Source organism: Micrasema longulum, unplaced genomic scaffold (assembly GCF_059751315.1).
Source record: "Micrasema longulum isolate JH-2025_06_02 unplaced genomic scaffold, ASM5975131v1 h1tg000835l, whole genome shotgun sequence".
NCBI classification, from domain to species: Eukaryota; Metazoa; Arthropoda; class Insecta; order Trichoptera; family Brachycentridae; genus Micrasema; species Micrasema longulum.
In genome coordinates this window covers 135,554-148,796 of record NW_028278027.1, presented here as the reverse complement: position 1 = coordinate 148,796, position 13,243 = coordinate 135,554, and the positions used below count along the sequence as shown (strand labels likewise).

Genomic DNA, 13,243 nt, shown 5'->3' with positions numbered 1-13,243 from the left:
AAGTGTAGATGTGTGTTTATGTGTATTTGTGTGGGAGTAAGTGTTCAGGAGTGTGCATCATTAAACAGTAAGTGGAATCGAATCGCAGCCAGAAATAATAAGTCTTAATTTATTTTTAAATAAATTAAGGGGTATGTAAAATATATCAATAGATGAAAAAAAACATTATAGTTAGAGCAAGAACGATAGAGGAAAGAGTGTTGTGCATAGTTAGTAGTTAGTGCTACAGACTGGCAGATGGAATAAATACTTATTTCTTGTCACGCGAAAGGGGACATTAAGATTAATTTTGGAGAGTAGTAAATAATAAATAAAATTTTGGAGAGTAGTAACTGACATATAACAATTTACAATAATACCATCGTTATTAACCTAAAAAGCGTTTTAAAAACATTAATACTTAAATCGTCTGTTGAACTGATAAAATATATAGTTTTTTATCTGCCCTGTAAAGCTAGCATTTGGAGTCAATTAGGAAGGAGGAATTCACAAATTAATGTATCGGTATATCGATGTTACTACTTTAAGGGTCTTACAACAGTGTCATACTCTTTTTTAATATTAAATCTTACCTTGCGGCTAATAGTCTCAGGTAGAACTTGTTCTTTTTGATCTCAAGGTTCCTTGAAGGATAACATGGGTCCTTAGTTACTTTCCATTAGGTATTATTGCAAAATTCTACTAAAATACTGAATCTCTTGCTTGGTTGTGAACAACGGTGGGAAAAGACAGAATAAAGTGGTTCATTTCAAGTTTATTTATTACAAATCAGTAAAATATAGTTTTACAGACAACGGACATATATGTTTCTCAAGATGTTCAACAATTATTTATGAGGAACTTAATTATAGTAAACAGGATTAATAATAATTGGAGCAGAGATCTCTCCTAGTAAGAATTAAAATTGAAAATAGCCCATTATTAAAAGGATTCGAAATTAACCTAATGTGATTACTTCTAAGTGTCCTAGAACCGAAAATAATTTGGGCAGCGGTTCCCCGTAATGAGGATAAAGATTTGAATAATCCTGCGTATCCATTAGTTCACTGTAGTATTACATTAGGAGTCACTAATTTTCGAAGTATATTTCCACCAACCTTTATGAAGAGATGCACGCGAGGCACTCACATAATCCTCTGAGAGATTCGAACCATTCTATATTATTTTACTTGAGAAGGAAGTACTAGGAACACCAGCGATTACGAAGGATCCTAGAAATGGCGTCCTGTGTCGATTTGCCATTGAGGAGAAAAACTGCTGAGTCACGCCTCTGCAGGATGAATCAAAGAAAATGTCGACAACTCAGGTTCAAGGGCGAGATTCCGGGGTAACCTGACTCTCCATACTACAAAAAAATGTATTTCTTTACAAACGGCTCGAGAAAGTAAGTTAAAAAAAAAACAACAGTTCCGTGCTGTATACTGTACTTACTAAATGGAGATTTGTTAGTTGTTACGTGGTGTATAAGGCTAAACAGCCGTCATAATGGATTCTAGCTTAAAATGATCATACGTATCCGATCTGTGGACAATAATGAAAAATTACAAATTTGTATAAGCGAAACGAGTTGATTTATATATTCGAAAGTTGTTGAAGACTTACCGGAAGCTGGTTTAATTAGAATACAAGTTTTTTTGGGCACAGCTCAACATGGTGCATAGGGAATTATACCAAAACTCCCATAGTTATTTGCGAGGGAAAACTGGCCTAGCGCGGCGTGGACACTGCTCGCGAACCAGATTGCAACTGGCTGGCTCGCCAGCGGCGAGTCCTACGGCCCTGTATTCAAAAAAACTAGTGTGGTGGGAGGTATCACGTGACCGCCGCGGAACGGCTGTTGACCGCTGTCGGGTAAAGCGTTTATTTACGCGATTGATTTGTTTTCTATATTCAATTTTTACTTTTAAACTATAACGGTTCTGATTATCTTATAGGTATAATTATTTTTGTCAACAGGTTTTTAAGTAAGGCCCTAAATATAAATATCTCGATGTTAATACTTAAAATATCGATATCTCGATGTTATTATTCCAAATATCGATATTTTGATGGGCGACGTTGCATCCTTATTTGCTGACCAGCTTCTCAATTCAGATGGACTTCCGTCGAGTGAATCAATCTGCTGGATTACCAGCCTCTCCTCCCCTCCGTACATTCACCGCCACCTCTTCCCTCCGCCCATCCACTATCAGCCGCGCCGCGAGTGATAACAAATGTTCGCCTTTTTCCTTCTCCAGTCAAACGAGACGCCGCGATACCCGAGCACGTGTAAGCACAAACAAAATCTTCCAAACACGCGAGTGAGGCCTTTTTTCTACGTTTTCTTAAAAACACAAAAATCTACCTAAAACTACAAGTTTTCTTTCGTTTTGTTCTACTGAGTTTGAAGCGTACGCCCGAACGCTTGTTTCTAATTATTTCGACGCATTTAATTCAAGTTTTAGTTTGTTTACTGATTTACAAAGGAATCGTCTATGGTGTTTGACTTTAAGTCATTCTCATGATTTGTAAGTATTTTACTCTAATAACATTTTTTATTAAATAATAATTCACCAAACACAAAATGTAAGCATCAGTTGTGTTCCGAAGCCAATCGGCATATTCGTGGTAATTTAGTGATTTTAGGAATAATTAAAATTATAAACATGTTAAATAACAAAGCTTATGATCCAAATATCAACTTTATTCTATGTGTTTGTTTCAAATAGTAGCTTTATTAGTGTTTTGAGAAAAATAAACAATGAAATGTGTTATATTCGGTGCCAAAATAGAACGCAAATAACTGTTTTTAATCTGACTTTTGGACATCACGAACTATTTTTCTTGAATATCGTGCAACAGTTTTTTTTACGATAAACAATTAAACGCATGCCTGCGATCACAAAATGTAAACAAGTCAATATGAAACACGGCAATCTTTTTTACTTCGGTTTTTAAATACATTTTTGGTTTAAATAACTTGACTGGATTTAAAAAATAGTATGAATTCTATTCTATTCATAAGAAATATAAGTTATGGGTATGTCACTACCTTTAAAGTATTATGACAGCATAAAAATTGCAGAGTTTACGAAAAATAGCATCATATAGTAAAATACAGCTTAACGAAATCTCTCATACACGTTGAATAAAAGTATTTTTTTTCGAGAGCCCGACGCGAAGCGTCACTATGAAAATATTGAAAAACTTCTTCGACTATGAATTTTTCGTCTCAATTCAGATGTCTGTTTATCTGTTTACAGAGTTAATATTATTTTCACAAACGGTTTCTCGATGTATACTTATTTTACTTTTTTGAATAGGAAACTAATAACATTTAGTTTAAATTTTTGATGGATTGAAAATTAATTCCTGCATGATAAAAGAACATAAAATGCACATATTACATAGATTTAAAAAAACTCTTTTTAGTCATCAATCTATGTCTACCTAAACCAATGTATTTTAATTTAATAAATTAACGCTTATTATCTTATCGTATTTACTAAATCAGAATTAGGTAATACGAATATATTCCTTTTTAATAGATAAAAATTATACATGAGCGTATTCGCAAACAAGACAAAAAAAACCAAACATGCCTAAATAGCACACGACAAATAATAATTTATGGATTTTAGTAAAGTTTTTCAAAATCAGAATCATTATTTTAAAATTAAATTTAGTTTCACTTATACGGTTTTTTTATTATGTCGTAAGGGAGATTTTACCAATTTCGTATTTCACTAATAATTTATTTACTCTATTTTAAAAAACGTAAATAGGCTCCCTTTTTTATCGATAATGATTATGTTTATTTTTTGTTTTATAAAAAAATTGCAGTATGTCTCGATTATTTATTACATGTTGGGAAAATTCCCAGCACTATCATATGATAATGCTGATGGACACAAAAAACGAATTAGACCGAGAAATATGTGGCATGCTCAAATCCAAAAAATACTTGAAAATGGTTAATTGACGTGCGTGCATGATAATATGTATGAACGTAAAGAAAGCGAGATACTCGTATGTGTGCAAAGATAGAGTATAGTGGCATTCTACCCTCTCTCCCTACCTCTCGTTTGTTTGTTTTTTTGTCATGATTCCCTTTAGTATTCCAGTGCCAGTTCAGGGTCTATAAAATTTAATAAAAAGCTAATTTAAAATATAAATACTTACGTTAATCGACTTATTGCGAATCGATCCGTTCTTTCATTAGAAGTATTAGGAGAAAATAGAAATTTGCCAGCACACTCTTTTGCGTGAAATCTTTCAAAGAGTTTTATTTAATATTGTGTACATTTTTGAAATTATTTTTTTAAAGGAATAACAAGCCTTAATTTCAGAAGCTTGTCAGCAGGTAGGAAAGAAAGGACATGGAAAGAAGCTATGAAAAATACATCACAACACACTGACCAATTGAGAAAAAAATCTTTCTTGAATTTCTTTCTTGCAACTGGCGGGAATCGAACCCGCGACGCGAGTTTCACAGTTAACCGTCTAACCAACTGCTTCACGACGCCTGTCATAATAAAAATTATAAAAATTACTTTATTTGTGGCCGTAAACAAGTGATAAACAAATCTCCAATGAAAACCACAGGTGTCTAATTCATCACAAATGAAAAATGTGCAAGATATTCTATAAACATATTTGATTGCTTACAATTATTATAGCCCTAGTATATTTCAATACCAAAAAATATTTTTACCTGTATACATACCTACATTAAACGAGATTATTATAGGTTATATTGGAAAATGCGTCCTTGTACCTAGAAAAAGACTGCTCCTCCAAATCCGGCTGTGCGTTTTTAGCACGATGCCGAAATGTTCAGGGGAAACAAAAAATACCGGCAATTTGAAATCGAAATACCAGATTAAATAATAATATGAGATAATTGACTAATGGTAATACGTCACTTACTTTTTTAAAAAAGGTAATGGAATAAAAATAAGCATAGCCGGCTACAGAGTACAGTGTATTTGGTTTTTTGCTATTTTTTAGCGAAAAAAACGCTCTTGATGAAATTAATGCATATAGCCGGTTACAAAAGAGTTACGGTGTTGTTTTTACTTTAGCTGAATAAAAACCTAACTAACATTGCAGTATAAAATAAATAAACAAATAAAATCTTAACTTCCGAACGTTTGTAATTCTTGTCTCGTCTCGTAAGGTTACACTTAAGTCTAAGAAGTTGCTACGGATATCCTAATTTATCTTGTTTAGTCAATGAAGGATAATATTTAACCATCAGATAATAAAACATAATATAATCCGCGTGCTCATCTCGTCTGTATTTTAAAATTCTCAAGTTTCGGAAACATGTACTTTGTAGGTCTAAGATTGCTAATCTTTAAGGTATCATTATATTTAGATTTCCACATTCTTAAAATCCTCATAAAATCGATCGCGAAAATAACAGTCATCGAAAGTGACACCTTTAGAGTAATAACCTAATAGAGTCGCCCATACGGAGAAAAACCATTATTTGATTTTTGACAACGAAGTTAGCTACATATTCATCATCATCATTCCCTTTTTTCACCTTATGGTGCATAGGGCACTGCATTGGTAAACCAATCGTAGAGTATCTTGATCATTTTTTTGTTACATGAAGGTAAGATGATCAGTCTTGCGCTTCAGGTGCCAATAAATATTTAAGTTTCAGTACTGCAGAGCAGCGTTTATTTTATAATTAAAAAATACATATAAGAATTTGTTACCCATTAAGTCTAAAGACTTTTCGGTGGGATACATTTTTTTTATGACAAGTTTATATTACATTTATTTTATTTATATTTTACAAATTTATTTATAAACAGGCACTATAAAGTATCTAGAAGATATTTCTTCAGTTCTTTTTTTTTCATTTGAAGATCTTTAATATTAATGATTTCATGTCAACCATGCCGGGAATCGAACCCGAGACCTCTTGCATGGAAGGCAAATACGCTGACCACTACACCACTAGGCCGAAGAAATTTTAAGCTACATATTTATTTATTTAATTTTACAATAAGCCCAATGGGCATTTTCAAAAAATATACAGGTAAGTATAAACATAGTAAGTAATCATTTAAAAATAAACAACGCTTTTTGCAAACATGTAGAAACAATAAAAAGCACACTGCCATGCAAAATAAAAAGTGAAACTTTACATAGTAAAAAAGAAAAAAATATATGGATATAAGAAGAGTAATTGAATTAATAAGCAAATTGTAAATAACTTGTAAAGAATTTTAAACAAAAAAAAATACATTTATTTACGTATACTTATACGCATAAAAAAATGGTATTAACAAATTATTGTTGAAAACAAATAATAAAAATTAGTTGACAGTAACTGGTTGACTGGACAGTTGACTGGTTGTATTCAGTGGACTGGACAGTGGACTGGACAGTATTCAAATCCCTTCATGAAATGCCTCCAAAATACCTATCGGACCTTTGTATTAGGGAAAATACATGTCAAAGAAAATCTACTCTTAGGTCAGCATTTGATTCAGGAAGAGGAAAACTTGTTGAAATCCGGCGCTCCCCAAACACTAGATTTGGAGATCGTGGTTTTGGCGCCGCCGGCCCCTCTGCCTGGAACCAATTGCCTTCAAACTTACGAATAATCGACAGTCCCAGTCAGTTCAAATCCCAACTGAAATCCCACTTCTTTAAACTATCATACCCTCAATTTTAAATCTGGAAATATAATGTATCACTTAAGTTTAGTTAGAATGTAAGTTTAGATTGTAAAGCGCCCTTGAGGTGATTTTTTACAAAAATGACGCTATATAAATCAACCAATTATTATTATTATTATTATATAAGATAATAATATAATGATATTACAGCAATACAACTAGCCGTTGGTACATGGGTTGAGAATTGCAAGCGCTAACCGAAACTCTCCGTTACACGTTTGTTGTTAAACTAAAAACCAACAATTTCGGAACGTTTTTGTTCTATGCAATGGAGCTTAAGGGCTGAGGTGACTCCGGATTAACGTTATCAATTTATTTAATTTATTTTATCACAATTTAAAAAGCAAATCAATCACCCAGGCGTAAAAACTAATCTTTGGTAATACAGATGAGGAAAACTTAAGCGAATTTCATAAACTTTCACTCAAAAACACGAATGTGATTATCATAAATTATTCGTTCAACGGGAATCCCAAACTCACGACTTATTTTGAGCAGAGGGCAAGTAATGTGTATACAAATAATATGCATAAAGAAGAAGGTTACATGTTACAATATGTAATTCTTCAGTCCGGTTTGTGGCGGTGAACTCAAGACATTAATGATTTGCCCCGAAATTCCCCACAAGCGGTTTCATCTTGAAGACGTTTATTTACTGGATGTAAACAACAAAACAGTTTCATTCAATGGATGATGAATCCTTTTTTTTTTTTATTTGCAACTGAAATATTACCGTTTTTATAATTTACCCAAATATTTTAAATTTATTTGGCATTTTCAACGAGCTGTAAATAACTCACTGGGAAGAAAATGTAAATTAAGTTGGGGTTGAGTGGGGTCGAACCTCGGACCTCTGATCCGTGAGTCCGCAACACTAACCAGGGACCACAACCCGATTCAATAACAGTTTGAATATAATAATTAATTATTCTCACATTCGAATCTGTCATTTTAATCCATGTAAGTCTATATTTTTTTATTATTTATTAAAGCAGAAATAGAGGAAACCGAGAAAGACATGGCGTGAACAAATCCAACAAAACTTGAAGATGGACATGTCAAAAGTCGGAATAATCGGCGCGCGTGCATGAGAAGATGTATGAATATTGAAGAAGTGAAATCTGTATGCAAGGATAGAGTGATGTAGCGTTCTATCTTCTCTGCCTACTCTTACGGGGAAACGGCGTGATGGTTTGTTGAGAGTATAATATGCTGTATGTCTGCATGTAAAAAAAAATCTGCATGTAAAAAAACTTATTAGGGACAGCATTATATTTTTTTAAATGTCGCATTACATTATATTCAACAATATTTCAAGTGCGTCCAAATGTTTATAAACATTTTACATTTTCTCCCTAGGAAGTTATTTAGATCTATTTTTTTTGCAACAGAGAGGGAATTTTTTTTTAAGAAGAGAATATGGAAGTCTAGGCATTTACAGCGCTTATTACCTGATTGACTGGTTTGAGTGACCACTTTACACGTTGTATAACATTCACCATTCTGCCCATGTTTAAACAAACACATTTCCTCAACTCTCCCATCTGTTGACTTTTGTGAAGTAAAAGACCTGAAAATCTAAATAACTCCCTAAGGAGGAAATCTAGCCGGTCTACAAACATTTGGACATACTCAAAACATTGTGGATTGAATTAACTTGTATAAGAAGATAATTTTAGGCGGTTACCTAGTAGGCGAAATAGTTCATCCTGATGAATCTCACCCATATGATAAAGGTTTCAGTTCTTCCCTTCACAAAACTCAACAGATATAAGAGGTGAGGAAATGTGTGTGTTTAAACATGGGCAGAATGGTGAATGTTACACAGTGCGTGAAGATACCACTTAAACCAGCCAATGATGAACTGAACTTTCTGCACCCGAAAACACCACATCTCATTTTTTTCAAAATTGTGGACTGGCTGCTTTCTGCATAACTACGTTCAATTAAACCCGCGACTCCAGTTTCACAACTGGCCATCTAACCAACTGCACCACAGCGCCTGTCAATTGAGACTTGACAACAGTGAATACAGAAGAATCCAACTACATTCTCACTGCCATTAAATATGTCAATATCCAAGGCGTTACTATTAATAAGGATCTTGGCATTACTTTAGATGGTAAACTCTCCTATCGTGAACACATTGATAATATTTTAAACAAATCTCTCAAACTTCTCGGTTTTATCAATAGAGTGGCGGCGGATTTCAAAAATTTTATTACCATCAAAACTCTTTATTGCTCACTAGTTCGACCCCATCTAGAATACGCTTCTCCTATTTGGTCTCCATTCTACAGGACTCATATTGACCATATCGAGTCTGTCCAACACCGTCTTTTAAGAAAAGTGGCATGGTTGCTCGGATAACAAAGGGGTAATTATTCTTATTTTGAAATAGAGCAATCTCTTAATCTGTCTTCATTGGAGAGACGTAGAACTGAGATGCACCTTATATGCATTTTCAAAATACTTAATACTTTAAGTGATGTCCCATCTCTGTTGCAATCAATTTCTTTTCGTGTTCCCAACCGTGTCACCAGAAGTCAAAATCTGCTATTTATAAAATCTTCTAAGAGCAACTTTGGTTTTTATGCCCCAATGTCCAGAATGTGTAGATTAGTCAATTCATCACACGAGTTGGAATTTTGTGGGATAGATCTTCCGGATTTCCGTAGATCTCTTCGCGACTAAACAGTGTGGGATGAAGTTGGATTGGCATGGTTTAGCTCAAAGTTTTTGATCTTTCGTTTTTTTAAATATATTGTATACTATTATTGTTTTGCCCTTGTTTGTCTTTGCTAAATAGTTTTATGTTATTTTTGTTCAGTTTCTTGCATTGATGTTTCTTTATGTAACTGTTGTAATTGGCTTAGGCCGTATATATATATAATAAATAAATAAATAAATAAATAAATAAATAATAAATAAATTATTCTGCCTACAGGGATAAACATTTGCAGTTTGGTTCCACATTGTGATAAACAAAACAACGATTAGATAATAAATGTCATTACCTCTTTGGTCTTTTTATTTTTGCATCTGGTGTCCATCTCGTGGTCTAACGGTCAGCGTGTCAGCATGCAAGAGGTCTCGGGTGCAAATCTTGACATAATTGACATGAAAAATACGACATTGACAAGTCATGGCCACCAGAATTAAAATATGTTTTTGCGATAAAATATTTCATAGTTCCTGAACTTGTTACTAAAGCGGAAGACTGATCATCTTACCGTCATGTAACAAAAATATCAAGATCGCTGCGGTGGGTGCAGTGCCCAATACAACATTAGGTGCTGAAAGGGAATGAAGATACGTAAATTGTATAATAAATATTTTATTCAACCCCCTACAAGAAAACATTCCATCAATCTAGAATATTTCTTTCGTGATTGAATCGTGTTTTATCACATCAAGGATGATGTTACTTTTACGGTAGTTCCACGCGACAGGAGACAGGATCAAGGACTCATGACGCACATCCTGCCAGAGATACATATCAGCGAAAAAGATACAAAATGATTCGAGGATGTGGCAATTGGACATGCACATATCAACTACTCCTGTTGGTATCACCAAGATAGAATTAATACCAAGAACTTGGTCATTCAGTGCAAGCTAAACAAAATTTACTGTCGGAATTTGGACGGACATAAAAGTTGAATCAAAACATTAATATTTATGATATGATCGGAATACTGTTTTGAAAACAAGTACCGTATATTTATATATGTTTATTACGCATATAAAAAAAAAACTTATTATTTTGACTGGCCAATGAAGCTTAAAAATTTTAGGAAACGTTATCATAACTATTTTCTTATCCGCACACAATTGTGCATAGGGCACTGAATAAGGACTGCAGTTGCAGCGTATCTGGACATTTTTTGTTGCATATAAGATAAGTTGATCAGTCCTATGCTTCATGTGCCAGTCCTGGGACTAAATTTTCTATCATCAAGATATCTCTTTTAAACCAATATTTCATATCAGCCATGTTGGGAATTGAGTTGATTAGTAAGGTAAGGTGTCTTTTGGTTCAGGAAACATGTTAAATTTATTTCTAATATACCTTTATCAGTCGCTTTTTTAGAAATATTTTTTTAATAACATTTAATACCGTCTATATGCTAAGATTTATATTTTCACAAGCTTTTACCCGCGGCTTCGGTCGCGTGATTTAAGAAAGAAATTAGTTACGTATATAATTATGTTGTCGTTTAGCAATAAGAATGTTCTCGATGAAATGATATATTTTTTCGCCAAGAAAGTAGCTTGTATCGATTGCCGATCTTCGACGGTGATGCAGCATCGTGGTTACAAAACTACAAAACCAAAACGTTGTCAGGTGATTTGCGAATTCGGAGAAATCGTTATTGTGAAAACAGTATTTATTGATGTTCTTCCAACGTAAACTGAAGGACAAGAATTGCATTTTAATTCATCAATAACAATTTCCCCTAATTCACAAATCCCCTGATCAATTTTAATCATGACTTTAATAAAGATACAGGAGTTAAAATCTTACATTCAAATAATAAAGGGTTAAAAGTAAATAATTTGAAGAAATATTTAAGTAAAGCTTTAAAAAAGTTATGTGCATTTGATCAATAATCAAACAACATTTCAATACAGCCCATTATACGATGTTCCATTGCAATTAATTTATAAGCATGCATTAATTGTATTGAATGAAATAATTTATTGAATCCCTTTTGGCTTTCCTTCCTTATATCCAGTTTATATTGTTGATGTCTTATTTTTTATATCGTTTCAACCCTTATTTTTGTTGCTTTATTGATTACTTTAATTTATACTTTATATACCAAGCGTAAATTATTATAATAATTAAAGTTTTGTACCTTACATACATTCTATTAATTTGAATGATATTAATATTCTGTATACTGGTTTATGTTTGCTACTTTCTAGGTATGGCTTATATTTTATTACTTTTATAAGTTTTTATGTTATTTCTTTTATTTGGGTTGCCATTTCTTAAAATTCAATTGTTATTTTGGATATGGTATAATTATCACGAAATTATTATTTAAGTATTCCGTGTTATTTCTTGTTTTTCAATTGTTTTTCAAAAAATTTTAAATTATATCGTATCTCGTGAAATTGTTGATTATTTTAATTTACTTTGTATTTTGTTGTTGTTAATTATTATGGCTTAACACGGCCTAAAAAGACATACTTTATTGGTGAATATGTACAAATATAATTTGGAATGAATAAATAAATAATCACCCTATACCTATTAAACTCACGCCCTTCCCTTCATCTCCTCCCTCTTTTTTTAAACTATTTCGTCCACAACATAAAATATTTTCATAAACTCATCAGTGCATGTAAGGGTTGCTTATTAAAATGCATGTTGTGTTGGTTTTATATTTTTGTGCACCAACTATGGTGAGTTTAGCATTTTGATTTAATTAGTGTCCTGATGAAGATACGGGTACGTCTCGAAACCGGTATATACAAATATTTAATAACATTTATATGAACGTACCACCACAAAGTTATTGCTTTAAATATTTAAAATAATTCATTTCAAATTAATCCCTTTTGACTCCCCACTTTCCGTCTACTCATTATCAAAAAATGTTGCTCATTGTTGATGTACTATATGTTTTTTTAATTATATTATTTTTGAAGGAAACACAAACAAACACTTTATACGTTTTCCTCTTTTAAACTTCTATGTTACATCATTATTGAAGTAGCATTAAGCATTTTGAAATAGGTTTAATGTCCGTTCAAGCTTTCATTTTCCTCCCGGAATGGGACCATAAGGTGAGATAGTTCAAATATCATTACTTTAATGGATAATGTTTTGAATTGAATGACCGGCCGAATTAATCAATTTAGTTGAATGGATGTGATTACTTATTGTGATGATTATTGTATTAAGACTGCTTGGCTCGACTACATTCCAACTGCTCTTGTTCAAACTTTCGTTGAAGTGCACGCGCACCGCGCGTTTGTTCTCTTCACGAAGATTCAAAGAAGTTAAGAGGAAACGCAGTCTGACTTTTCTTCATACAAACATATTCCTATGTTTTCTCCCAGGATTATAGCACTAGAGCGGTGATTTTTTTACGCATTATAGATATTAACCATTGGCGTGTCTCTGTTGTTTTGCTTTTGTGACAAATTATTTCTTATAGGAGCTAGGACCATCCAAAAACCCTTAAAAGCGTAATCTGTATCAAACAAATTTAAGCTAAAAAAATACATTCATTACAAAACTAGAAAAAGGTGAAAGTAGGTACTTACCGTATATTTTAATAACTATAAAAAAGGTACCTTGTAATCTTTTACATAATATTTTATTTTCTCTTTCTTAACAGTAAAAAATATTGTACCCGTCTATTTATTATAGGAGCAAAAATTCAGAAACATTTCTTGTATACCCACAAACAGGGCATGCCATTCTGGAATTTTTTTGTTTACTATTTTTACTGTTAATATGTATTTCTTTGCTATGTTATAATCCTTTTTTTTTTGTATACTCTGTTTTACCTTTTATGTATATTGTAAAAAAAATAAAAACAAAA

At 32.6% G+C, this 13,243-nt stretch overlaps 1 protein-coding gene and 1 long non-coding RNA gene across 2 annotated transcripts in view; one reads left to right on the top strand and one right to left on the bottom strand.

Moving 5' to 3' along the window:
- Positions 1 to 689: 689 nt before the first annotated feature.
- On the bottom strand, positions 690 to 1,773 carry LOC148278717 (uncharacterized). Its single transcript, XR_015823115.1, has 3 exons — positions 1,603 to 1,773; positions 1,432 to 1,521; positions 690 to 1,345 (listed from the first exon to the last, which is right to left on the bottom strand). It is a non-coding gene; the product is annotated as an uncharacterized LOC148278717 (long non-coding RNA).
- Positions 1,774 to 2,232: 459 nt separating this feature from the next.
- The window catches only part of axo (axotactin), a 72,389-nt gene continuing 61,378 nt past the window's right edge, over positions 2,233 to 13,243 (top strand). The window contains 1 exon segment of the mRNA XM_088230976.1: positions 2,233 to 2,507. The gene's annotated coding sequence lies outside the window, so the exon portion shown is untranslated.